This window comes from Cricetulus griseus, chromosome 5, assembly GCF_003668045.3.
Source record: "Cricetulus griseus strain 17A/GY chromosome 5, alternate assembly CriGri-PICRH-1.0, whole genome shotgun sequence".
Classification (NCBI taxonomy): domain Eukaryota; kingdom Metazoa; phylum Chordata; class Mammalia; order Rodentia; family Cricetidae; genus Cricetulus; species Cricetulus griseus.
The window spans coordinates 164,306,562-164,333,484 of record NC_048598.1 but is presented as its reverse complement, the minus strand read 5'-3'; the positions used below and the strand labels follow the sequence as shown (position 1 = coordinate 164,333,484).

The following is a 26,923-nucleotide window of genomic DNA, read 5'->3' as shown; positions in this document are numbered from 1 at the left end:
ACAGAAATAATTACATGTAAACGAAAATTAAGAGTCAATGATATTGTTGAAATTTATGATATGTTTTTGATATGATATCTGGTAATTAAGATTGTTCTTCCAAAGATTCCTCAGAATATTTTGGGTATCTATTGCTTTATCACTCAGGAAATGGCTAAAAACTTTTACTCATGCCTTGTGTTTATTAGAGTTTTTTTTTTAAGTTTTTCAGTTTTGTTCCCGAACAATGTATCAATATTATGAGAATATGCAGCATGGAAGCTTATTTAAGTGGAACCATAAATGCTAACATTCCTTTTCTTAAAGATAAAGAATATTAGTTTGTTTTCTGTTGTTGTGACTGTGCGGAGAAGAGTTTGGTTCATTTTATGTTTCTAGATAACTGTTCACCACTGTGGGAAGTTAGGGCAGGAGCTGAGGCAGTCCTAAGGCAGAAATCAGAAGCCATGCAGTGATGTTTCTTCCTGAGATTTACTCAGCTACCTCTCTTATGTATCACAATTCCCAGAACCCGCATGGAGCTAAGCCCTCTTACATCAGTTAGGAGACTGCCTAACAGACATGGTGGTATTTCTTTAATTGGGTCTCCCTCTTTCCAAAGGTGGAAAACCAAAATTAGCTACCATATAAGCTAATATATAAAGACCTACTTTGTAGTGATTCTAAGTTTGATAAGTTTGTTTGAAAGTAGTTTGCCATTCCAAAGACATACCCACTTTTTACCAAGCATTTCATGGACGTGAATTTATACTATAGGGATGATTTGTTCACATGCATGTATTTACATATATGTAATGGAACTCTTGGTATCATCACTAGTAATGGTTCCAAACCGAAAACCATCTAATCACACTCAAAGGTGACTGTTTAGCAACTACATCACACTCATAACATCAGTATCTACAATCTAAAACCAGGGAACAAATTAGGATATATATGGATCAGTCTCAAAATTATAAATGTTGTGAAGTATACAATACTATGATGTCTGTAGCTCTATAAACACAGGCAGTACAAGCTTTCAAATATGTGAGTTAATGCATTTTATTGAGTGTTTTAATATACTTGAGAAAACAAAGGAGAGCATAACTCATAGTTTATTGTGGAAAAGCAAGCTTAATCTTTGGCTAGAAGGCAGAAAAGGATAATTCCTTATAAAATTGATTTTCTTTAGTACCTCTAAAGTTTTTGAGCCCTCAGAATATATTTTGTATTTTTAAATAATATGAATTTCAATAGTGAAGCATTACATTTTGGTTATCAAAATCGGGTGTCATAATCTGCACAGCTTTGAACTTGGCCTGAATGTGGCAATAAGTGAATAAAGAAAGGAGAGACACACAGAAAAGTTTTTGTAAGGTGTATAATGTACTCTGATGGAGATAAACCACCAGCCTGGAAACTTGGCACATTTATTATCCATTGCTGACAGAGGAGAAAGGTTTAATGTGTGCAGATGAATGAGGAGAAAATAGGCTAGCTAATATAGTTAGGGAGTCCTTTGTAGGAGACAAGTTCAGGTCATCGTCATCCTGGATAAGGCAGCTGGGGTTGATAGTTTCTGCAAATGCTGGTTTTAGCAAAAGGTCAGCTGTTTGTAAAATCACATACTTGTAAAATCTAGGCTTTGCCATTACTGTGATCCTAACCCAGGGAAGGCCTTATTATGTCCATGAGTCTGAGCCACTGGGGGTCTCTGACAGGGCATCTTTCATGTCACCCAACACACATTCACTAAGAACTTCATCCACTTTGCACAACCTTAGATACACACCTTACATTTAAGTGGTATTGAAGCTCACATTTTTACATATTGTGTAAGAGTGTTTTATACATATTATAATCTAGAAGCATAAATTAACCTTCTCATTGAAATGCAGACATATATGATGGGAAAACCCTAAAATTAATGAGATAGAATTTTCACATTCTAAATAAGGGATATATCCAGCAAGAAATATTAAAGTCATTCTTGTATACCTACTGTCATGTATATTGTGGAAGCTAATTTTAAGTGCTCTGTAGGCAAATAGTTCTTTATGTAAGCATTGTTTCTTACATTGGGTTATATGATTATAAAACACATTCTATTGGAGGTTAAGATGGGATAGTAAGGGAAAGAGCATTGTGTTCTCCCTTTGAGACTGATGGGCTACAGTGATGATATGCTTAGTTATTAGTTAAGACACTGAAGTTGCTGGTTAAGATTTGAGGTCTGATTGCTTGGATTTGATTCCTATCTTGACAACTTCTTTTTTTGCATTTTTTTATTAAATTATTAATATTTTCACATGTACTTTCCCTCTCCCTCTCCCTCCCCCCACCCCCATTACTTCTCTCCCACCTCCAACCTACCCCCCACCCCATCCACCCGCCACTCCCCAGGCAGGGTAGGGCCCCCAACCAGGGCTCCACCAAGTCCACCAAATCTTCCTGTGCTGGGCCTAGGCCCCTCCCCATGTGTTCAGAGACAGAGCGAATCCCTTCAAGTGGGATGGGCTCTCGAAGTCCCTCCCACCCACCAGGGCAAAACGCCAGTCCACCTCCAGAGGCTCCCAGGAGTGCAGGGGCCTCCCCATTGGCATCCATGATCAGGGGGCTGGATTAGTCCTGTACTGTCCTCCCAAAGAGCATCTGGGGTCGATATGCTTTCCCTTTTTCAGGCCAACTGTTTCTGTGGGTTTCTCCAACCAGGTACAGACCCCTTCGTTCTTCATTCCTCCCTCTCTTCAACTGAGTTCCAGATTTCAGCTCAGTGTATTTCTGTGGATGTCTGTCTCTGCTCTCATCAGCCACTGGATGAGGACTCTAGAATAGCATAGAGAGTATTCATCAATCTCATTCTAGGGGAAGGGTTTCTAGGCCATCCTCTCCTCCACTGCCCAGACTGTCAGATCGTGTCATCCTTATAGGTCTCTGGAGATCTTCCAAGTTCCAGATCTCTTCTCGGACCTATAGTGGCTCCCTCTGATATGGTATCTCTCATCCTGCTCTCTCTCCTCTATTCTTCCCCCAACTCAATATATCTGCTCCTCCATTTCTTCTCCTCTACTCTTCCTCTTAAGCGTGAATTATTGGATGGTTATTTGGTCACTTAAATATTTGGCCTTATCATTCTCACCTGTTAAAGAAAGATGTAATAGTTATTATCTACTAAATATTGATGATTACATGAGAAAATAGTACATATGATGTTTGTCATAATAATTAATAGCTAGTAAATGCTCAGTAAATGTTCAATGTTATTATAGTTGTTGGAAGCTTAGTTACTTATATGAATACACAGAACCCAGAAATAATTCATTGGTGCTTTACCTCAAGAGCCACAAGTCAAGTACAGCCTTATGTTAGGATAGGAAAGAGAGAAATGAAGTACAACTAAAATCCTAGGTCCCTTGGCTGACACTCTTACTCACATGAGACTTCAGGCCCAGGGTACTCACCTTTAAAAGGGTTTTAAAAGAGGTGTATGTTCTAACTACATGTACTCACCAAAGTTTTCCATTTGACTTTCACACCAACCCAGAATGTGTTTTTATCCTTTTTGCTATGGCTAATTTTGTCAGCTGGATGGGATTTAGAGTCACCATCTGGGTACATCTTTGAGGGAGTTTCCAAATTGGGCTTATTAGAGTAGACAGGTGTCCTTTGAGTGTTGGAAACATTGTTTCCTAGACTGGCTGTGTGGAGTCAATCAAACTGAGAAAGGGAGCTGAGTGTCAGCATTTCTCTCTCTTTGCTTCCTGACCGTGGATGCAATGTTACCAGTTGTCTCACACCCTTGCCATCAAGCTTGCACTGTCAGAATAGATACTACCTCCAAACTGTGAACCAAAATTAACCCTTCCTTTCTTTTATGATATAAAAATTTTCTATATGTATTTTGATGGTACCTGAATGTTGCATGTGAAGCACCACATGCGTAGAAATATGCTTAGATTCCAGAGGAGGTCTTAGGATTGCTCAGGACTGAACCTACCTGATACTGTCAGCCACTCTAAGCAGATGGTGGGAATCAAAGCCAAGTACTAGAAAGGATCGGCTCTTAGCATCTGAGTCATTATGTGTGCTCCAAACCCTTCCTTTCTGAACTTTTCTTTTGTCTCAGGTATTTTGTCCTAACACTGCATAAAGTAAACAATGCATTTTTGTAATAATAAATTTATAGGGTGTGGGGCATGTCGGTACTAGAGGATATTTTGAAATGGGTTACAAGTTTCAAACCAACCTGCACTACAATTTAAAATAATTTCAAAGTAGCAACACAGAAAATTAAGGGAAAAATCACTTATTAGAATGTAAATAGCAAAGTATAAGAGAATCCATAAAGATACAAACTAAAGTAACTCTACTCCATTTTTCAAGATAATTATGAAAAATTTTATAGTGAGGCAATGGTGATGCATGCCTTTAATCCTAGCACGAGGGAGGCAGATCCTTGTGAGTTTGAGGACAACCTGGTCTAGTACAGAGCTAGTTCCAGGACAGCCAGAGAGACACAAAGAAACCTGTCTCAAAAAAAGCAAAAACAATCTGGGCGTTGGTGGCCCACGCCTTTAATCCCAGCACACGGGAAGCAGAGGCAGGCAGACCTCTTTGAGTTCAAGGACAGCCAGGTCTCCAGAGCTATTGCCAGGATAGGCTTCAAAGCTACACAGAGAATACCTGTCTCAAAAACCAACAGAGAGAGAGAGAGAGAGAGAGAGAGAGAGAGAGAGAGAGAGAGAGAGAAAAGAAAAAAGAAAATTTTTCTTGCATTAATTTAGAGCAATACTCAAATATCTCATGGGTTTCTGTTGAGAAACAATACAGCAAAAATGTATTCTAATTGCAAATTATTTCTTATAATTTAATTCTAAATTTGACTTATTGAACAGAGGAAGGAATCATGGCATAAGTGTTCATGGTGCTTAGCTAGTCTTTCAAGAATATGCACCTGCCTGTCTTGGCCAGTACTTCAAGGGGACATTGACTGTGAATGCTACCAAATGGTGTCATAACTCTATGCACAGCAAAGGATGTGTTTATTGCATTTTGCATGCATTGTTGGTTTGGTTGTCAATGTAGTAAGACTGGGAAGTGGTGAAACTTTAAGATATGGGACCTAATGAAGGTCAGTATATTTTCTTACAGGAGACAATGTTCACTCTTGTGACTGGTCAGGTAGGTTTTGTGAGAGTATAGTCATCAAATAACAACCCTGGCCCCTTGCCTGTCTCTTGGCACTTTGTTGGATGTGATTTCTCCATCTGACATGTGCTCCTAGTACTGTAATGTCATCTTTGATCAGGTCATAACAAAGGTTGAATTGATGCTGGCAATGAGTTTTTTAGTATCTAAGACTGTGAGTTAAGAAAACACCTTCATACAAAGTTGCCCAGCGTCAGGTATTTTATTAGAGAAATTAAAAACTAATACATGTAATGTATAAAAATAAGACATTGAAAGACAATGACCTAGAATCCATTTAAGTATTCTTTGGTTACCATTAATAATAATATTATTGCTAAATTACTATTATTAAAATGAAGCCATTAAATTGCAAATTGTTAAAATTGTGCAAGTCTTCTTTGATCAGAGTTCACTTAGTAGGTTTCTGTGCAAGCTTTCATGGGTTAAAGGGTATTTAAAAAAAATGTTCTATTGCTGTGAAGAGAAACCATGACCAAGCAACTCTTAACAAAGTAAAACATTTAACTTGGGGCTTGTTAGAGTGTCAGAAGTTTAGTTCATCATTGCCATGGTAGGGAGCATGGTGAAGACAAGGAAGGTGCTGGGGAAGGAGATTTGAGTTGTGTATACTGATTTGCATCAGAAAGACAGACAGAGAGAGAGAGAGAGAGAGAGAGAGAGAGAGAGAGAGAGAGAGAGAGAGACTGAGCCTAGAATGGTCTTTTGAAACACCATAACTGTTTTCAAATAGTATCATTCCCTGGATCCATTGGAAGCCATGTTTATTTTCTTAAAGTCACCTTTACTTTTTCTATGTCTTTTATTCATCTATCGAGAGTTGGCAATTGATAGCTAACAATGATCATTAATTATACATTTCAAATTGTGCTTCAAATTTTTATCTCTTAGAACTTAAGTTTTGAAACCTGTTAAAATTTTAATGAAATTATTTTTTGTCTCCCCAAAGCAGCACAGACATTTAGTAAAAAGGCTTTGTAATTCTATCTAGTTTGAATTTAAGTTGAATGACTCGGTATGAATTAGCTACAAGTACACAGCGTGCTCATCGCTTTACTTTGACGCTATTGTTAAGCTCAACCCCTGGGAAGCCATTAAATCATTTTCTCTTATAAATGAGCTGCGTATATTGGTTAACATCAGCTTAGAGTCTTGTGACTCTTCTCTATTTTGAATACTCATCTGCTTATGCTGCTTCACTGTGTTAGTCAAATTCCAGACCCTAAAGGTTTTCATGGTAATAGTTATTTCATTCTAAAATCAATATGCTTCCAGCTACACTCACAGCTCCTACCCCAACTTCACTTATTATTATTGTTACATATACATTATATATATATGTATGTATTCAAGTGTATATATAAAGCAACTTGTTGAGTATATTTAATATTACTTATGTTTAAATATGTTTAAGGTTGACCATTTGGGATTAGATAACCTATTATAAGGCTGATTCTCCCTCTCTAAGCATCCATTAATTGCCTGTATCATATGATTTAAGGGTGGAACCTTGTGAAATTCTCTCTTCAATGCTGGAATGATGATTGGTGTTACATTATGTAATTCTTGTTTAAGTGAACATATTGTTATGATGTCCTGAGTGCAACTTCCTGTCTACTCTAATTTCCATTGCTGTGGTAACACACAAAGATCAAAATCAACTTGGAGATGGAAGGTTTTATTTCAGTTTACAACCCTCAGGTCACACTCCATTTCTGAGGGAAGTCAGTGCAGGAACTCAAGGCAGAAATTCAAGTGGAGACTGTGCAGGAATGCTGCTTACTGGCTTGTCCAAATGGCTTGCTAGACCTATTTTCAGGAACATCTGACCAGGGGTGGCTCTGGCTTTCTGTGTGATGTGGTGACTCACATCAGTCACTAATCAAGAAAATATCCTATAAACTTGCCTACACAAAGCCTGATGGAGGTACTGTCTCATTTAAGGTTCCTCTTCCCAAATTTCTCTGTTGTGCCAAACTTACAAATAATTAACTAGCACAGTGAGAAGAAACTATGTTTAAGGAGCTCTCCTTGTCCTCTTGTTCTTACAATTTTCTTCTCTTAGTTTTTCAGTGCTTCTATATCATTGATGTAAATGTGCCATTGGGCATAAATGTTTTTGTCATTGTCTCAGTTAGGGTTGGTGTTGCCGTGAAGAGACACCAAAAAATGATTACTCTTATTAAGCAAAAACATTTAATTGGAGTGGCTTGCTTGCAGTTACAGAAATTCAGTTCATTATCATTATGGCAGGAGTATGGCAGTGTGCAGGAAACAGTAGCTGTGAGTCCTACATCTTCCAGGCAACAGGAAGCCAAATGAAGACTAGAGAGTATCCTGAGCATAGGAAACCTTAAATCCCTTCCCCAGAGTGACACACTTCATCCTACAAGGCTAGACCTACTCACTCCAACAAATCACACCTCCTAATAGTGACACTTTCTGCATAATGTATGGCTATAGGTCCCTATATTTGCTGAATCTGTGGCAGGAGGAAGCTTCTCCTATAATGGCTGAATAAGACAGTGATCTGAGTATAGCAGAAAGTCATTAGGAGTCATTTTATCACTACATTTCTCTCTTCCTTTCTTTCTAAGTTTTCCTTCCTTCCTTCCTTCCTTCCTTCCTTCCTTCCTTCCTTAGACCAACATGATCTGCTTTTACAGTGTCTAGTATGAGTTGCATCTTCTGGACTGGGCCTTAAGTCAAATAAGTTATTAGTTGGTTACTCCTACAATCTTTATGCCACCATTTCCTTGGTATATCTTGCAGGCAGTACATATTTTAAATTAAGGGTTTAAGGTAGGCTTGGTGTTTATGTTTCTCTGAAAGCAAGCAGAGTAAATTTCTGTATCAAAGACACTAAAAAATAGGAAGATGATTCTATGTAGTTACCAGCTCCATGTCTCCATACCCAATGACATATTGTGTAGGTGATCAACAATGAGGCCTTGTTGTCAGTTTGTGTAAGGCAACATATAGTCTTGGCAATAGCCTGGATAGTTTGGGGTTTTCCGTAAGGCCTCTTGGCTAACAACTCAACTAGATGTAACTAGATATTTCTTCCTGTATTCCTTCCCACAATCCCCTATCTCCATCCCATCCCCACTGTTTTTTTCCCATTTCAGGCCCTAATATCCCTTTCCTAATGAGGTCTATCTGTTCCCTGTAGTCCATTATCTGTAGCTACTCTCTGCAGTTCCAAGGATTGTATCTTGTTCCTAAAAATTTCATGTCATTCTAATGAGAGACAGAAAGAAGGGGTGGGGATTTGGATGGGCAATGAAGTGGGGGAGGATCTGAGAGGAGCTTGGGGAAAACTATGATCAGAATATATTGTGCAAAATAAATACTTGCTGGGGACTTTGGAAGTTCCTGCTGAGCTAGTGAGAATAGCACGAGAATTCCTAAGGATTTTGGGAAAGAACTTGGTGTGAAGCATGAGAAATCATTTGTATATTCACAGAGAGAATCCTTAGGGAAAAAATTAGCCCCTTGATTAATTGTTCTGTCTGAAACTCCATGCACACCACCATTATTGTTCATTTCATTCACTCTTTAGGAAACAAGCTACTTGTTTTCTGATTCAGATCTCAGCATCATACTTTCTTATCAATTTTTTTGTCATTATAGTTTTGATCAACAATTTTAGTTCTTTTGATGAAATATTGACCAAAAATATGTATATTGCCCTGTGTTTATGATATGTGAAGAAATGGAAGACAACCCTCACAGCAGCAGGAAAAACTGTTCACTATTCATTTATTTAGTAAATACTGAATTTGTACTGACAGCACCTGCCATTAAATGACACTCAACAAAACTGAGGTGAACATATTGATGGCATTTTTTAACTAAATAGAAGACTGAATTCAATATGTATTTGTTTTACATTGGAAGGAATGCATCCTCAGAATTCTTGTTACCCAAGTATTTGAAAAAAAATACACATTATCAGAAGCCTGAGCAGTGAGCAGTCTCATGCATTCATACATTTTTAAAGTATTTTTATTACCTCTGTATATCTTAATATAGTAAAATTGGACATATCCTGCTGTTACTATGTAACAAACTAATCCAAAACTTAATGGCCTCAAACAAAATGAAGAATTATTTTCCACATACTCTTGTTTAGGTGGCTCTGCTGCTTCTACTGAGATTTCTGCCAGACTGCATTAACATCACAGGGTCAGATTAACAGAATGGGCACAATGGGAGCCCAAGGGGAACCTAGGGGACACTATTATTTACCATGGTTTCTCACTGTCCAGTTTACAGGGCCAGGTCATATGAAAGCTGAACCTTCAACATTCTATGAAGCTGAGTTTCTTTGTCATCAAAGAAATCACTACGGAAATATTTATTATTCAAAGGGTGATGGAAACCCTGATTTTTGTTGTTTGGAAGGGCCATGGAATCAATTGTAAAGAGACACACATGAAAGTTTGAGCATGAAAAAAAATCTACTTGTGAAGATTGAGGTTTCTGTCCTGTAGGTCCCGCTGCCCTTCAGCACCAAATAAGCACACAGATACATATTAATTACTAAACTCTTGGCTGAAGGCTAGGGCTTCTACAGGTTAGCTCTCTCTTAATTATTGACCCATAACTGCTAATGTATTTTCATGTGGTCTTGGCTTACCGGAGAATGCCCAGACCTGTTACTCTTTTGGCAGTCACATGGTGTCTCTTTGAGGCCCCTCTTTGCTGCCTCCCTTCCCCAGAATTCTCCTCTTCTCATATCCTCACCTATACTTCCTGTCTGGCTATTTGCTGATCAGTGTTTCATTCATCAACCAATAAGAGAAACATACATACAGAAGGACCTCCTCCATCATACTTGTCACCTGGGTGGGAACATACCACAATGATGATTAAGGCTACCTATAGTTGCTGAAGTTAGACTAGTGTGTTTACATCCAGCCAATTTAAATCATTACAACTTCAGGTCTATTTATTATACATGTAAGAATGATGTTGCAGCCAACTTTCATCAGGATACACATTTTGCCTTTTTTTCATTTCTTAATTGATTTTGGAATCACTCTTATTTACATATCAATCCCCCCTTTTCCTTGCCCTCCCATCCTCCCATGAACCCATCCCCGACCCTTTGACCCTTTGACCCATTCTCCATGGGAGATCATCAAAGTCTGTGACATCATTTGGTGGAGGGCCCAGGCCCTCCTTCCCCTATCTGGGCTGCAGTGGAATCCCTCCATAGTGAAAAAAAATGGCTCCACTGTTAGAGGTCCCATAGACTGTCCTGGCCTCCTAACTGGCACCCACATTAACAGGTCTTGGATTCAGTTTCGGTCCAATGCTGGTCTCCATGCTCTCACTAGGGCAGGTCCACTGATTCTGCAGGTTTCTCTAGCACCTTCCTGGCTCCTTTGTTCATTCCTCCTCCCTCTCTGAAACTAGATTCCAGGAGTATGGCTCAGTGTTTAGCTGTGGATGCCTCTTTCTGCTTCTATTAGCTACTGGGTGAAGGCTCTATGAATGGCAATTAAGGTAGTCATCAATCTCTTTACAAGGGAAGGGCATCAAAGGTAGACTCTCCACCACTGCCTTGTTTTATTTATGAATATTCATAGTGAATGCGGTTGTATCTTGTTTATTTTGGTATCATCCAGACTTTAAATATTTTAGTAACTATAAATTTTACATAGGAATGGATTTTGGAACCCCATTCCACATAGAAGGATACTCCCTGTGCCTAGACACACAGGGAAGGGCCTAGGCCTTATTCCAAAGGATATGGCAGACTCTGAAGCCCCCCCACCCCATGGAAGGCCTCTCCGTCTTTGGGGAGCAGAAAGGGTATGGGATAGGTAGGGTGTTAGTGGGGGGCAGGGGAGTGGGGGAGGGAGAAGGAACTGGGATTGACATGTAAAAACAATCTTGTTTCTAATTTAAATAAAAAAATGGAAAAAGGGAATAAAATGGTTATAGCTAAAAAAAAGATATAAATGTCTCTGCTATTAAGTAACTTTGAACAACTGACTTGTATACAGCAATGTATAGGAAATTTGCCAACATGCAATATATTTATAACTTCAGCTTTTAAAAATATCATTATGTATGCATAATAATGAATATCATATAAATATATTATTTTAGAGAAAAATTTACATGTGTAAGTAACAATTACAACAAATTACTTGATGTTTTCCTTTACATATTATTACAATTTTAGACTTTTGTAGCATTTGATAAATATCAAATTATTTTTAGAAGATAAAATAGTGTATACCCTGTCCAGAAAAATGATGTAATCTTATAAGGTAAGTAAATTATTTGTAGCATCATATTCACATAGTGAGTTCAGAGAACAACCTGATGAATTCATCCCTTTTCTTGTGCTTGAGATCTTCAATCACCTGTGCCTAATGAGATTAAACCAGGTTCCAACCCTTATTATTTAAAAATTTTGGTAACAACAAAATTTTATCATATTTTTTGTTGTTTCTTGACCTATATTCCAATGAAAATAATTTATTAAAATGTATCATTCTGAAATTTATTCATCTTTATTATTAAAAATCTCCTCATGGGTGTATATCAAGACACATATATGCTAGTGCTTCTTTTTAGGTTTTTCTGGCTCATAAATATCTCCCTGGATTACATAGGTAGGTATGGAATTATTGTTTTCCAAATTACTTGTAAAATTCAACACTATTACATCATAAATTTTCTCACTCAAATTATAATTTTCTGACTTTTTACTCATTATCTATCTAGAATATTAAAGGTCTCTTACTTATTCATAATTATAATTTTTGCTTAGTACCGAGGAACTCAGTAATTCATGTTTATTGGTTTTTGTATTTCCTGTCTAGCATTAGGCTTTGTTTTATGTTATTTTCATGCCTTTTACACCATTTTCTGTTTTGTTATCTTGTTTTTGGTTTAAAGAAGTTCTCTGTGTGATCATAACATGAAACCTTTCTTACATTTACTCAAAATATCTTCCTTGAGCTGGAAAGATGTCTCAGTGTTTGACAGTCTAGCTATGTGAACATGAGGACCTGAGTTCAGATCCCACTACCCACATTAAGAGCTAGGAAAGCTAGTACACATTAATAACCCATTGCTGGAGAAACGGAAATAGGAGGATCCCTGAAGCTCTTGGTCAACAAATCCAGCCAAACCAGAGAGCTCCTGAATCCATGAAGAGACCATCTCAGAAAATAATGTAGACAGCCATAGAGGAAGGCCTTGATGTCTACATCAGACCACCATATGCAGGTTCACAAGTGCACACAGCAGACCAAGACACAGATGAGGATAATCCATCAAACGTGATTCTAGGAGCTATTTATATTAACATTGGCTATTTCATGTGTTAGTAGCCACCCTTTCTAACCATGAAGGAATCACCAGATAAATAATATAAAACTGCACTGAAGTATTGTATTTCTCTGCTTACAAAAGAAGAATACACTAGCTTTGACATAGTAAATTGTAAATGGCCCCATGATACATTAGGCTTCATGTGGCATTTCCCAGCATTGATGTCACAGTCAAGGAAATAGCCATGCAGGATAGCTTTCTGTACATTAGTAAGACACAACCAGAAGCCTATCAGCCTAGCATTTAGAAAGTGTGAGGCAGGAGGACCACAACTAGTTTGAAGCTGACTTTTGAGACATAGTAAGCTGAAGTATCTTGGCTTCTAGATGGAGAATGGGGTATAATGTGTATTTTTACCTGCCCAGCCCTTCCTCCACCATTGTTCTTTGAAATGTCTCAGCACTAGAATCCATTAAGTAATATTGCTTTTGCACCTTATGTTCCAAGATATTTTACTACCTAAAACTTTCCCACATTGACTAATATATATAATTAATATATATATTAACTAGCACAGATCTACTATTTCTGATAAAAATACTGTTATGATCAGATTACAGATGTTAGAAGGAAACTTTAGCATCTAGGAACACACTGTTTTAGACTTTAAAATCAGCTTAAATGTATTTATTTTTATTTTAGCTTAGTATTTAGTTGTTTCATTTCATTTTGTCTTTTTGTTTCATTTTGTTTTCCTTTTGTTTGAAAACAGGAAACGATCCCCTGCCAAGGGCAAACATGTTGAATTTAGTTTAACATCACAAACTTTGGAATTTTGAGTAACTTCTCAAATGGATACAACCCCTATTAATTATATTGTTTGGATAAAAATAGAGAGGCATGCCTGAAGTCTAGCTCTGTGCTTTCCAGCCTTCAGACTTAACATCTCTGCATTTTTCCTGGCCATGCTACTACCTGGCTTCTCTTGGGTGTAGTCTGTCAGGACAGCAAGGTGAATTCCTAACCACAGCTTAAAGTAAACATCATTTTCTCCACACAAATTATTTCCATATCACTCCTGGTTTTCTTCTTGGCATTGAAAAAGGAATGCCTTCCCACACACCTTTTCCCACATAATCACCTGTCCCTGATTTGAAATAACAAAGAGCCTCATAGCATGCCTCCTCTCCTGAGTGTGCCTGGCTTTGTGCTGTGATTTATGACCTGAGCATCCAACACTCTCCATACATTCTCAAGAAGACCTTAAATAAAGCAAACGCAAACTTGTGATAGAAAGCGTTGTCAACACACATGAAATTAAACACATGCATGTTCTAATGTGTGGTTCACTTTTTTATGTACTTTTAAAATGATGAAAATAGGTGTGGTTCATGATGGGCAGGATTTCTTGTTCCAGACCCGAGATCAGAAGGGAATCCTCCCACAAGGAGAAGGCACAGGATATTTAGCAGAACATCCATTGGTTTCTATGAAGACATGGCAAAGGCTAGTTTCCCCTCTCCATGGTCTGTAAACTAGTTGCACCATCATTAACCACAAGGCCAGAATTCCTCATTCCAGATGCTCTGGCCAATGGACCGTAAAATTGCGACGCATTTCAGTCCAAGCCCAGGATTTTAAAAGCCCCCACCCCTCTCTGCTCAACAATCTAACCCCAGTTCCCTCTGAAAAGCTGCTCATTATTCTTCCTCTGCCCCCTGATCTAAGCAAAAGAAATCCTTCTGGAATCAATTAGAAATGTCTGCCCTTGATGAGGTTTGCACGTGAGTTTAGAGCTGTGAGGCCGTGGTAGTGGCGGCCAACAGCTGCATTTTCGGGTGGTAAAATCTGAGGAGGAATTTTCCAGGGTTTATTTACCATCATAAAAATTTTTTTAATAGGCAAGACATGTTGAGAGACAATCTTGTGTGCCTTTGAAAGTGAAGTTAAATTAGAATTGTATGTTTATTTCATTCATAATGAGGATAGTGAAGATCTGTACTGGATCTGCGTTTTCCTCAAGAGGTTGTACCCCAAGGTTAGACAGCTGAATAGGGGTATGCTTGCTGGAAGCGAAAGTGGGAGATGCATTTATCTCTTCAGCCATGGTAATGACTTGACAAGTGAAAACATTCAAGATTAATGGGAATCAGAGTCTACTCTCTAAAATAATGTTGATTAACAGAACACTTTATTTACTTGTGGATGTTAATTTACATGTGATTTGGGCCTTTCCCATTATTTAATTAATATGCTGCTACATCATAGTGAAGAGCTGTTGATATGCAGTGAACATTTCCTTTTAATACTTCATAGTTATACATGCAGACACATACGTACATGCATATACAATAACATTTAATTTAAACTTTGGTAACCATCATGGCCTTTCCTTTCCTCTGGTATGTGAGATACATACTTACTAAAAGTTTAATTTTATTTCTCACACTGTCTAAGAAAACAGTTTTATCAAGTGAAGATATCAAGAAACGTTATCTACCCCCTTTGCAATCCAATCACACCACTCAGTGCAGATATTTAGTTCCTTGATACGCCTTTTATAGTCAAGATGGAAACAAATTACATGTTTCTATTTGTATATTGTGGGGGCCTCAATGTCCATATGTATGTCTGCTTCACATCTGCAGAAGCTACACTAGAACACTGGGTCCCCTAGAGCTGGGCTTACAGGAGGTTGTGAACCATCTGATGTGGTGCTGGGAACTGAATTCCCAAGTTCTGCCAAGTGCTCTTAAATGCCTAGCTGTCTATCCAACTCCATAAACGAAAACATCCATCACCTGCGATGACTCCTTAAACTACTGCATTTCTGTCCACATAGTGATTGAGATGTGTAGTACTATGCCCCCTCTTGTACTATCTGCTTATTTTAAAACTACAGGGATAAGTTTCCATTTAGTTTCTTTTGAAAACTTTTGTTGTGGAGTTTTCTGGCCTGGCAGGTCCTGCTACCCTTGACCCCCCAAATGAACACATAGGGATTTGTATTAACTATAAAACTGTTGGCCAAATGGTTAAGGCTTCTTATTGACTGGCTCTGCTTTAGTTATTAACCCATTTCTATTAATCTATGCATTTCTACGTGGTCTTGGCTTACTGGAGAACTTCGGGTCCCCATGGCAACTCTGCTGGTGAGTCCTTTCTGCCTAACTTTCCCAGAATTCTCCTCATCCTACTCCTGCGTATCTTCCCTCATTGGCCACAGTGTTTTATTCATCAACCAATAAGGACAACTCCCATCACTCTGTATGTGCAGAAATTGCCCACGATCAGTTTGATTTCTAAACAGAAGTTTGGTAGGTAATGAAGTTGTATGAATTTCTGAAGCATGCCACACTGAGATAAAGTAGGATAAAGGGCACATTGTGCCTAACCAGTTCCAGAGTAAAGTGGCACATGCTGATAACAATAAGAACAAAGTTGGTTCTTCGAAAATAATGCTTCCTTTATGATTTTCAATATACACATATGTTCATCATGTCATCAATGTGCCAAGCTTCCTATAGATAAGAGAAAAAAGATACATGCAATCTTAAAAGTTATTCTAGAATTTACTTGTTCAGACAGTTACAGCAAGAAAATCTTGACCAACTTGTCCACTCCTTGAAACAGATTCCATATATCATTTATTGAAGAGGTTGAGATCTAGAACAAAATCTATTTGGTATGAAACCCCAAAACTTATTAATAGCAGGCCTATTGGTGGATGGCAAGAGAGGTTATAAAGTCTAAGGCCAGAAATCTGTTATTTCTGACTCTCAGTTCTGAGGTAGCTTCCAGCAGTTGAGGCAACAATATTATCCAATAGCTTTTGGATGTGTAATTCAGAAAAAGGCAGTTGCTGATGTAGAGTAGCTGATTGAAACTCCCAACTCCACTGGTAAATTTTTTCCGTATGTCCTTCTTTATAGACTTTTCAGAATCTCAATGCATTGGTAATTGTAGACAGTTAATATTGATAGTTCTATACAATTTTCAGAGTCTTTTATAGTGGCTGCATCTTATGCAAGTTGAATTTCACATTAAGATCCAATACTGGTGACTCATTGTTGGGGACCTGATATATACACACAGCACAATAAGTTAATATATCTTTCCCTGTTTATCTCTGACAAACCAATATTTAAGTTACTCTGAGATATAAAAAAAACTGGACTCAGATTCTAGATACACTGATATTAGTATTTACTGCAGATAGAAAAGCCCCTTAATTCTATCTTTCAACAACCATGAAATCAAGAAAATGAGGAACTTTCTAATACTATTTTTGTATATAAGATTCCTTGCTAGATGTATAATTAAAAAGGAATAAAGGTCTTCTGTTTAAGAAACATATTTTCTTGATGAGGGGTGAATGTTATCCTTATTTGTGGTTATAAGAACAATATTATGCCAGGCATTGGTGGTGCATGCCTTTAATCCCAGCACTCGGGAGGCAGAGGCAGGCGGATCTCTGTGAGTTCGAGGCCAGCCTGGTCTCCAAAGCAAGTGCCATGATAGGCTCCAAAGCTACATAGAGAAACCCTGTCTCGAAAACCAACAAACAAACAAAAAGAACAATTTTAGCCGGGCATGGTGGCCTACGCCTTTAATCTCAGCATTCAGGGTGCAGAAGCAGGCAGACCTCTGTGAGTTTGAAGTCAGCCTGGTCTTCAAAGTGAATTACAGGGCTACATAGAGAAACCCTGTCTCAAAAAAAAAAAGACAAAAAAACAAAATTAAAAACAAAAGAGAAATTCTTATAGAGTGTCAGGGAATATGCCTGCTTAGTAAATTAGTGGTTGGAGGTTCTTCTCCAACAACCATGAGTTCTCTAGCACTTAGCAGTTAACTAGGTTTCCAGCACAATGCCTGGTTTCTTTCTTTTCAAGCAGGTTTGATCTTGCAAAGATGAAGACATCTACAAAACTATCTTTCACTGAAGGCTCAAGTAACTTTGTAGAAGAGGGAAGGGGGGAGAAAGATTATAGAGCTAGAGGATCAGGGAATTTGTGGTGAGATTGTGTCTCCTAGTAATATTAGTAATATTGCACCCATAAAGTTGCACTAACATGACAGACCAAACTTGAGCTGCACAAAGGACAACATGAGAAGACATGACAAATTAGATGAGGAAAAGTTCATTAAGCCTCAACCCTAAACAAGGAACTGTAGGCAATTGAGTGAAGCTGGTAATTAGAGCAGCATCCACGGAAGGGCAGATAAATTAGTTGTCTAGTGCCAAACTCTGAGATCTGAAAATATATATAAAAGGAACAATATATGGACTTAACAGTGTATGTTTAGAAACATCTATGTTATATGTATATTCATGAAATAATTAATGAAAAAAGCGGTCATAAATTTGAAGGAGATTGGAGAGGGGTATATGGGACAGCTTGGAGAGAGGAAAGGTTAGGGAGAAATGTTACTATATCATAAGCTCAAAAACAAAATAAATTAAACAGCCTTTTGAAAAGATCAAGGTTGTTTTGCTTCCCATTTATATAATTCGGGAAGAATATAATTCCAGAGCCTCAGAAAGCAGTGTGTGGGGGAGTTGGCTATGTCATTTTCTATATTACTGTATAAGAGAACATGAAAGATATAACTGAAATGATATTGATCCTGTATCTTTGGAAAATTTAGCCTTTGTGTATCTACTACAATCATGTCTTTTGCTACCTTGAAAGTTAATCCAAATAACTGAAAAATCAAAGTAGATGAAGGAAAACAAGTTTTCTTGCTTTAAACTCACATTTTGGGAAGCTTCCTTAGTGGCAATGACAGAGCTCATGGGGTCTCAAGTCAGAGGAAAGGATTGAGATTATAGATAACAAGGCTGGAACACATTTACAATTGGGAGAATACTACAATATTAGATAGTGGAACACTGAAGCAAATTTCTTTGGTTTAAATAACAAAATTTTGTAGCAAAACTTTGAGAGAATCTTATTGCCATGAGTTAAAGATAAGCATGCAGAAAGCACATGCAGTAAACGTAAATTATTGTTCATGTGCCTTTAGGAATGGCAACCAAAGGCATATATCTATAATTTTGCTTATTATTTCTATTTACTTTTAACATCTTTCTTTTACCCTAAATGACACTTGTATCTCAGGTTTCTTTTACTACTTCCAAAAGAACCTGTAAAGGTGACATCTACCTTTGTTTATCTCTAACCCAACCCCAATAAAAAGTAGTCCTAAAAAATTGGCATTTGACTATATACAACAGTCTATCCATATATCCATAGGGTACTCTCACAATGATTCATTTTGCCTAACATTTCCTATTGTGTTTCTATTCACATTGCATTCCCTCATAAGATGTTCCATATTTTCAGGGGGTGGAGATGATTCTGGAGATTGGACTGAGATACTCATTCTTGCATACTCTCTGAACAGACCTAGTGACAGGGTTAGTAGTCTCTTAGCCCTGATTCTCAATATATTTTTCTTTCTTTCCTGGAAATATCTCCCTTTCAACTCCTTGAACATTGGCTTTGGTCCTGCCAGTCAATTCAATTTAACTTGCCTCTGTCTGCCCAGGAATAGTCTAAGTCACATTTCTTAGAACTTTGTTCCCTATCAGTATGTTTGTAGAAGATTCTTCACAGAAGGGACAGAGCTGAGCAAGTTCAGGTGTCTTTTGGAGGCAGAGGTGGCTCATTAGGATGCACTTGGGAGGAAAAAAAAAATGTTAAACTAAGCTAAGCTTCCCCGCTTGAATTAAATTAAAAGGGTTTCTACATTCCTTTTACTTCAGATGAACCCTGTTACTGGTACAACCCATCCTGATACATTTGAAAGTGAGAAAAGACATAGACCACAACAATTTACATCAAGAAAATATTTTTAGAGCTCAAAATACATGCAGGAACTTTATTTCTTTTTTATTTAAATTTTAATGTATTTTTAGAACCTCTTCTCATATATTATATGTACATCATTCCCCCTCCACCCATATGTGAACATAACTTTCCAAGCATAAAGGCATAAAGTAACTACTTCTGAGGCAAAGACAGGCCCAATCTGGTTACATCAAGGCTATGATGACAGTAGGCTGATTTAGCGACTCACCCCTCAAAGGTAAAGGCAGAAATGTGCCTCTGAAATCATAAGCCAAATAAAGTCCTTAAGTACATAATATCTGTACAAAATTAAGTTTTCTGTTTTAAATATTGAATGAACTAAAAATGTTAGATTATAGGGTTTTAAAAAACCTGGCTGAATGCTATTTTCTTGAAAATTTGAAACATAAATGTATTTGATTTTTCTTTTCAAAATCAACAGTCTTGCTATTCTTTCTCCAAATGTTGATCCCTGGGAACTACTGTTTTTCATTTTGCTATAGAGTACAGAAGAAATATACGGACTGGGCAGAAACTCATATGGATATATAGTCATATATGAGGTGAACCTTTTAAGCACAAGAAAGATACAATAATTATTGGAAAATTCCATTGTTTTATGAGGTTTCTTTGGTTATTGCCTTTTTATGTTTGACTACAGATTATAAATTCGTTGTGTTAGTGATGTTATAAGGCCACAAAATGTCTTCTATTTATAAAAAATTTTAGTGAAATCAGAGAATATTAGGTAAAATAAGATAGTATTGGATATGAAATGCTTTTTTCAACTTTTTTATTTGAATTAGAAACAGGATTGATTTACATGACAATCCCAGTTCCCTTCGCCCACCCATCCTCCCCTACAACCATCCCCCCAACTAAAACCCTATCTATCACATATCCTTTCTGCTTTCCCTGGATGATGAGGCCTTCCATAAAGTGTCATCGGTGTCTATTGTATCCTTTGGGATAGGGCCTAGGCCCACCCCTGTGTATGTTGGCTTAGGGAGTATTCCACTATATGGAATGGACTCCCAAAGTCCTCACCTATGCTAGGGATAAGTACTGAATTTCTACAGGAGGTCCCGTTGATTTCCGAGATTTCCTCACAGAAACCCATGTTCCTGGTGTCTGGATCAGTCCCATGCTGGTATTCTAGCTATCATTCTAGGGAGCAAGAGTTCCCTAATGTTTCAGTTCAGCTGTTTCTGTGGGTTTCACCAGTCTGGTCTGGACCCCTGTGCTCTTCACTGGTCCTTCTCTGAATCTGGGTTTCAGTTCAGTTCAGTTGTGGGTGTCTGCTTCTACTTCCACCAGCTGCTGGATGAAGGCTATAGGATGGCATATAAGTTAGTCATCAATCTCATTATCAGGGTAGGGCATTTAAGGTAGCCTCTCCTCTGTTGCTTACATTGTTAGCTGGTGTCATCTTTGTAGATCTCCAGACATTTCCCTAGTGCCAGATTTTCTGTAAACCAAAAATGTCTCACTCTATTATGATATTTCCATTTTTGTTATCATCTATTCATCCCGTGACTCAATCTTTCTGCTCCCTCATGTCCTCTGCATCCCTCCTCTTCTCCCCTTCTTATTCTCCTAGCTCCCTCCCCCATCTTCCCGTGCTCTGACATTGCTCAGCATATCTTGAGCCTTTCTCCTTCTCCAGGGGACTTTCTCTTAGGGTCCTCCTTGTTTATAAGCTTCTTTGGCAGTGTGGATTGTAGGCTGGTAATCCTTTACTCTATGTCTAAAATCCATATATGTGTGAGTACATACCATGTTTGTCTTTTTGCGATTGTTACTTAGCTCAGAATGGTTTCTTCTAGTTCCATCCGTTTTCCTGCAAATTTCAAGATTCCATTTTTTTCCCACTAATTAGTACTCCATTGTCTAAATGTATCACATTTTCTCTTTCCATTCTTCAGTTGAGGGGCATCTAGGCTGCTTCCAGTTTCTGGCTATTACAAAATGTGCTGCTATGAACATCGTTGAACAGATGTCCTTATTGTATGAATGTGCTTGTTTTGGGTATATGCCTAGGAGTGGAATTGCTGGATCTTGTGGTAGACTGATTCCCATTTTCTTGAGGAGTCACCATACTGATTTCCAAAGTGGCTGTACAAGTTGGCACTCCCACCATCAGTGGAGAAGTGTTCCCCTTTCTCCCCATCCTCTCCAGCATGAACTGTCATTGGTGTTTTTGATTTTGGCCATTCTGACAGGAGTAAGATGGTATCTCAGAGTTGTTTTGATTTGCATTTCCCTGATGGCTAAGGATGCTGAACACTTTCTTATGTGTCTTTCAGCCTTTTTAGATTCCTCTATTGAAAATTGTCTATTTAGTTCTGTACCCCACTTTTTATTTGGATTGTTTGGTGTTTTGGAGAGTAGCTTCTTAAAAATATTCTCAGGTCTGTCCACTCTGAGAGCCTATACGTTCTCAGGTCAGCAATGAGTTATAGAGGAGTTATGACTGGAGAAATCTTACGTTAGGCAGGGTTTTAATTCTTTCAGGCCATATAACTTTAATGTAAAATGCAAAATATAGAAATTGAGATTATACACTCCTGTGGTTTTAAGTCATGGAAATGAATGAGAAGAATTCCTGTCATAGTTTAAAGAAGCCAATTAAAACCTGATGTGTAAATACAGGGAGAACTACCTGCTCCTGTGCTTTCTCATCAGCTGAGCTGTTTAACAATTGACATCTTCACTTCACACAAATCCTTACATCTACAAGTAATTTTCCTAGGGATGCACAAGAAATAAAATTCTTAAAATATGTACAGCTAAACATGAAGCACTCAGTATAAATCAGCGGATCTGATTTTCAAAAGATAAGAAGGTGTGTTTCAAACCAGATGACTGGTTTCAGACTAAAAATCAACACTAAAATAAAATTCTAAAAGCATATGTTGTATACAGTCAACATATTTTAGATTTCAATGTTGAATAACCTTTTTACATTGTTATCATGTCTACTATTAAATTGCTAGTTTGTTCGCCATGTATTTCTATTTATTTACTTATTTTTGGGTGATGTGTTTTACTCAATAGCCTAAGGACAGAAAATTAAAACAAGTCCTGTTTACATTTGAATCTTAAACTCAGCATACTTGAAACACTGTAATGTTTAAATGCTGGAAATAGGTGTTAGGGAAAAATGAGTATACAAAGACAAAGTTATTTACTCAATAAAATACTTGGAACCTAGACCAAATAGTTGGTTACCTCTTTCCCAGTGGGAATTTGAGTGATTACATCTGGCTTAGCAAAAGTAGTTTGGTTTATCTTAATGTAGAGTCTATGCCATATTTCTATTATATTGTTTACATTGTTGATTGAAAACTAATATACAGTATATCCAGTTTGAGGTGTCTGTTTTCAGAACAGCATTTGTATGGCAAAGAATCCTTCCATTGGATTCTAAAATGTATCTGAATGTAAGACCTTTTTATGCAAACCTATCATAAAACAATATTTTTCTTTCTTTTTTTTGGTTTTTCGAAATAGGGTATTTTTCTCTCTATTAGAAACAAAATGATCATTTAGGATTATCAAATGCTTAAATGATTATCCCTTTGTTTAAAAGGAATTATTATACTAGAACATTTAGGAAGAGTTAGTTATCTTACTATTATTGAAGCACCCATATATGATGTGCATATCATTTATTTGGACTATGTAGATCCACATCATTCATGGACTCAAAGAATACCTATTCACTATTAGTTTTGTGAGGAAATCATTATCATAGTGTATATGAACAGAAAGGCAGGATTCATACAAACCTAATTTGGGTTCAGACTTTAATATTTGCCATATTGTGAATATTGTTAAGTTTTAAGTCTTCTGGAGAAAAAGAAAGGGACTCCTTGGAGTTGTTGAATGTATTATATTGAATATTTTAGTAAATAGCTTAGCCTTACTAGGTAAATACTTAGCATTTATGCATGCTTTTATGGCAATGTTAAATAGTAAAAATTAAATAGTGTAAGTTCAAACAGTTGCTACGTTACTATTCATGAAGATGAGAATAATAACATCAGTACCAGGAATCAATTAAGAGAGTAAGGAGAAAAAAGTTTGACATCATACCAATCTTTAAGTATCAGGTAGTCATTGTAATAGGGTTTAAAAATGCTATGTTAAAATGGTGCACAGCATTCTGTGAATGAGAACACAAAGGGAGCATAAACAAACCATTGTAATGAACTTTCCAAGGTGATATTTGTGTGGTAAGCATGTTTGCCATGATTTCTTCACAACATAAAGACATGAGAGAAGGCATCCAAACCATGTAGCTTCATTTCAATATTGGAAGAGGTAAAATAACTAACAGAGTCAGGAATTGAGACAGGTGTTATTTATCTATAGCATTAAGTGAGAATAAAAGACAGGCAAAGGATGAAATTAGAAAAGCTAACCAAAATTTAATCCAGAAAAAAATGTGTATGGATGAGAAACATATTCAGGATGCCATTGGTGAGTTTTAAGATTGAAGCATATTTTATTGAATGTACTTTTTAATACCATAATCAAAGTAGCTTTATAAAGAAGGAACAAGCAGAGAAAGGAAAGAGGACCAAGACACATCAGACAACTTAAGGGTGATCGCAGTAAGATACAGAAGCAGCTTCACAGAGTACTCAATCTAGGATGGAAGCACAGATTCAGAATCTGAGGAATTTCAGAAAATTTGTCTCATTTTTCATAATCCATTCTTTGCATCTCAAGAAAACACAATCTCATGAACATAAAACTATGTTTAAATATGAACATAAAACCTATAGAAATAATAATGAAGTTAAAATTTCAGACAAATATAACACCATTAGCATAGACACTGAGATCAACAATTAATAAATGGGACCCCCTGAAACTGAGAGGCTTCTGTATGTCAAAGGACACAGAAACAAGACAAAACAGTAGCCTACAGAATGAGAAAAGATCTTCACCAATCCCACATCTGAAAAGAGGGCTGATTTCCAAAATATATAAAGAAATCAAGAAACTAGACACCAAAACACCAAATAACCCATAGCAGCATTAATTGTAATAACCAGAACATGGAAGTAACCTACATGCCCCTGAACTGAAGAATGGAAAAAGAAAATGGGGTACATATACCCAAATTTACAGGCAAATGGGTGGAACAAGAAGAAACCCTCCTGAGTGAGGTAACCCAGACACAGAAAGACAAACATGGTATGTACTCACTCATATATAAATATTAGACATAGAGCAAAGATAACAAGCCTACAATTCACAAACCCAGAGAATCTAGTAAACAAAGAGGAGAGTAAGAGGGACATACAGGGACACCCTAAGAAATGGAAATGTACAAGATCTCCTGAGTAAATTGGGAACATGGGAGGAGGGGGCAGGAAAATCAGAGAAAGAGTAGGGAAGAAGGGAAGAGTGGAGGATAATATGAGAGGTCAGGAAGTTTGAATTGGGGGAAGACAGAGAAGGAGAGCAAGGAAAGAGATATCTTGATATAGACAGGCATTATGGGGTTAAGGAGAAACCTGGCAGTAGGGATATTTACAGGGATCCACAAGGATGACTTCAACAAAGAAGCTAAGCAATAGAGGAGAGGCTACCTTAAATGGCCTTCTATAATGAGATTGATGACTACCTTATATACCATCATAGAGCCTTCATCAAGTAGCTGATGGAAGCAGAAACAGAGATTTATAGCTAAGCACTGAGCTGAACTCCTGGAATCCAGTTGTATAGAGGGTAGAGCAATGAGCAAAGGGGTCAAGATCATGTTGGGAAACCCACAGAAACAGCTGATCTGAACAAGTAGGAGCTCACAGACCCCAGGCTCACAGCCTGGGAACATGAATGTGGGTGCCGGTTGAGGGACCTGGGCAGTCTATGGGGCCTCTGGCAGTGAAACCAGTATTTATTTCTAGTGCATGACTCTGGTGTTTGGAGCCCATTCCCTATGGAAGAATACTTTCTCATTTTTACTCTCTTAACAATATCTAGATCTGAAATTATTTGTCCTGTTTTAAGACCAGAGATACCATTGCTGTATTATCATTGTATAAAATAACTTAAACTCAGGAAACATATATATATATATATATATATATATATATATATATATATGTTCTTTACTCTTTCAGTAAATGACAGTGGCTACTATAAATCATATAATTTGTCATATCTCAACTCGATGCTTTTTTCCCTGGCCTAACTGCCTCCTCTGACTGATGAGTGGAGACCTCTGAAACTTAAACCTAAATAAATTGTTCTTCTCTTATCTTTTTTTCAATGACCACAGAAACTACAAGAGTAGCCTGTTTTTGAAAAGTAACTAATTCAAACATATATTGCTGTATGGTATTAGTAAATATAATTTATCATTTCCAACAGTGAGTTGCAAGATACACATTAACACAGTTGTATGAGGTGCCTTTCATGCTAGCTAGATATCATATCTGTTTGGGTTCTAAGGTGAGTATATGGAAACATAACATGCAGAACATGAGATATAGAAATCTAAAGCACCCAAATGTAGGGGGAGAACCTGATTACAGGTACAGTGTCACAGGTACGTAGCAGGATGTATAAGAGCTAGGGGAGCCAGTATGCAGTCTCTCTCTAGGCTGAGCCAGCACTGGGAAGCTTTCTGGGTCCGACCTGCTCAGAGTGCCAACCTGGTCACTTGTTCCCTTGTGTGAGTATATCCCCTAATAAATTATCAGTTATTAACCCATCTCCAATTCCATTTGTATTCATCAATACCCAAAGGAAAGAACATATCATTTATTCCATTCTGGTTTCACATACTTGCAAAGGCTTGTGCTTGCTGTCAAGCACACTTCTTAAATGAGGAAACTGGGACCTGGAGAGGTAATTATCTTACCAAAGGTCAGACATTTATAAGACGAGAAGTCAGGTCCCTTTTTAGTCCATGATTTTATAAACATGCTGCATTCTTATATAGAGATTAAATGTCATGTCTATCTTGATTAACAGACTAAAACAAATGAAGATTTCTTTTCTAAATACTGAAAAAATGTTCTACTTTTTAAAAGCTAAAATGTAAATCTTTTGTTCATAGAACAAATAAAATTCTGAGAAATTTTCTTGAGGAATAATCCAGTGAGGCTGCCTGCCCTGTCAAACCAACCTCTGCTTGATGGCAAGGAAGAGGGACGCTAGAGGGGCTGGGAACATGACGAGGAAGCCATCAGCACTGAAGCTGGATAGCATTTGGATCTGGATCCTGTCCACACTTAGGCAGACAGGTTTGGAAGGCATCAGAGAGAAACAGCATTGATCTTGCTCTCCTTTCTCCTTTAGTTATTCTCCAAAGCAATGAGCTTTAGCAGGTTCTATTATTTTCTGACTATTGCTTCTCAGCCACTGCAGTCAGTTTGCTATCTAACCTTCAACCCTCACAGTGCTTCATGGCTTTGTTTTAATCCTGTGTTATCCTCTCTTAACTCATTGGAAACAATTTTCCCAGCCCCGTGACTTTAAATGTCTTCTAAATGCTGTTGACAGCAAGTTTTATAAACCTTGTTCTGTTATCTCCATTGAAATCCAGACACGTGTAG

The 26,923-nt window shown here is 37.5% G+C and overlaps 1 protein-coding gene across 1 annotated transcript in view; it reads left to right on the top strand.

The window, feature by feature from the left end:
• Positions 1-26,923, top strand: part of Agmo (alkylglycerol monooxygenase) — a 302,932-nt gene that overhangs the window by 164,076 nt on the left and 111,933 nt on the right. The window lies entirely within an intron of this gene.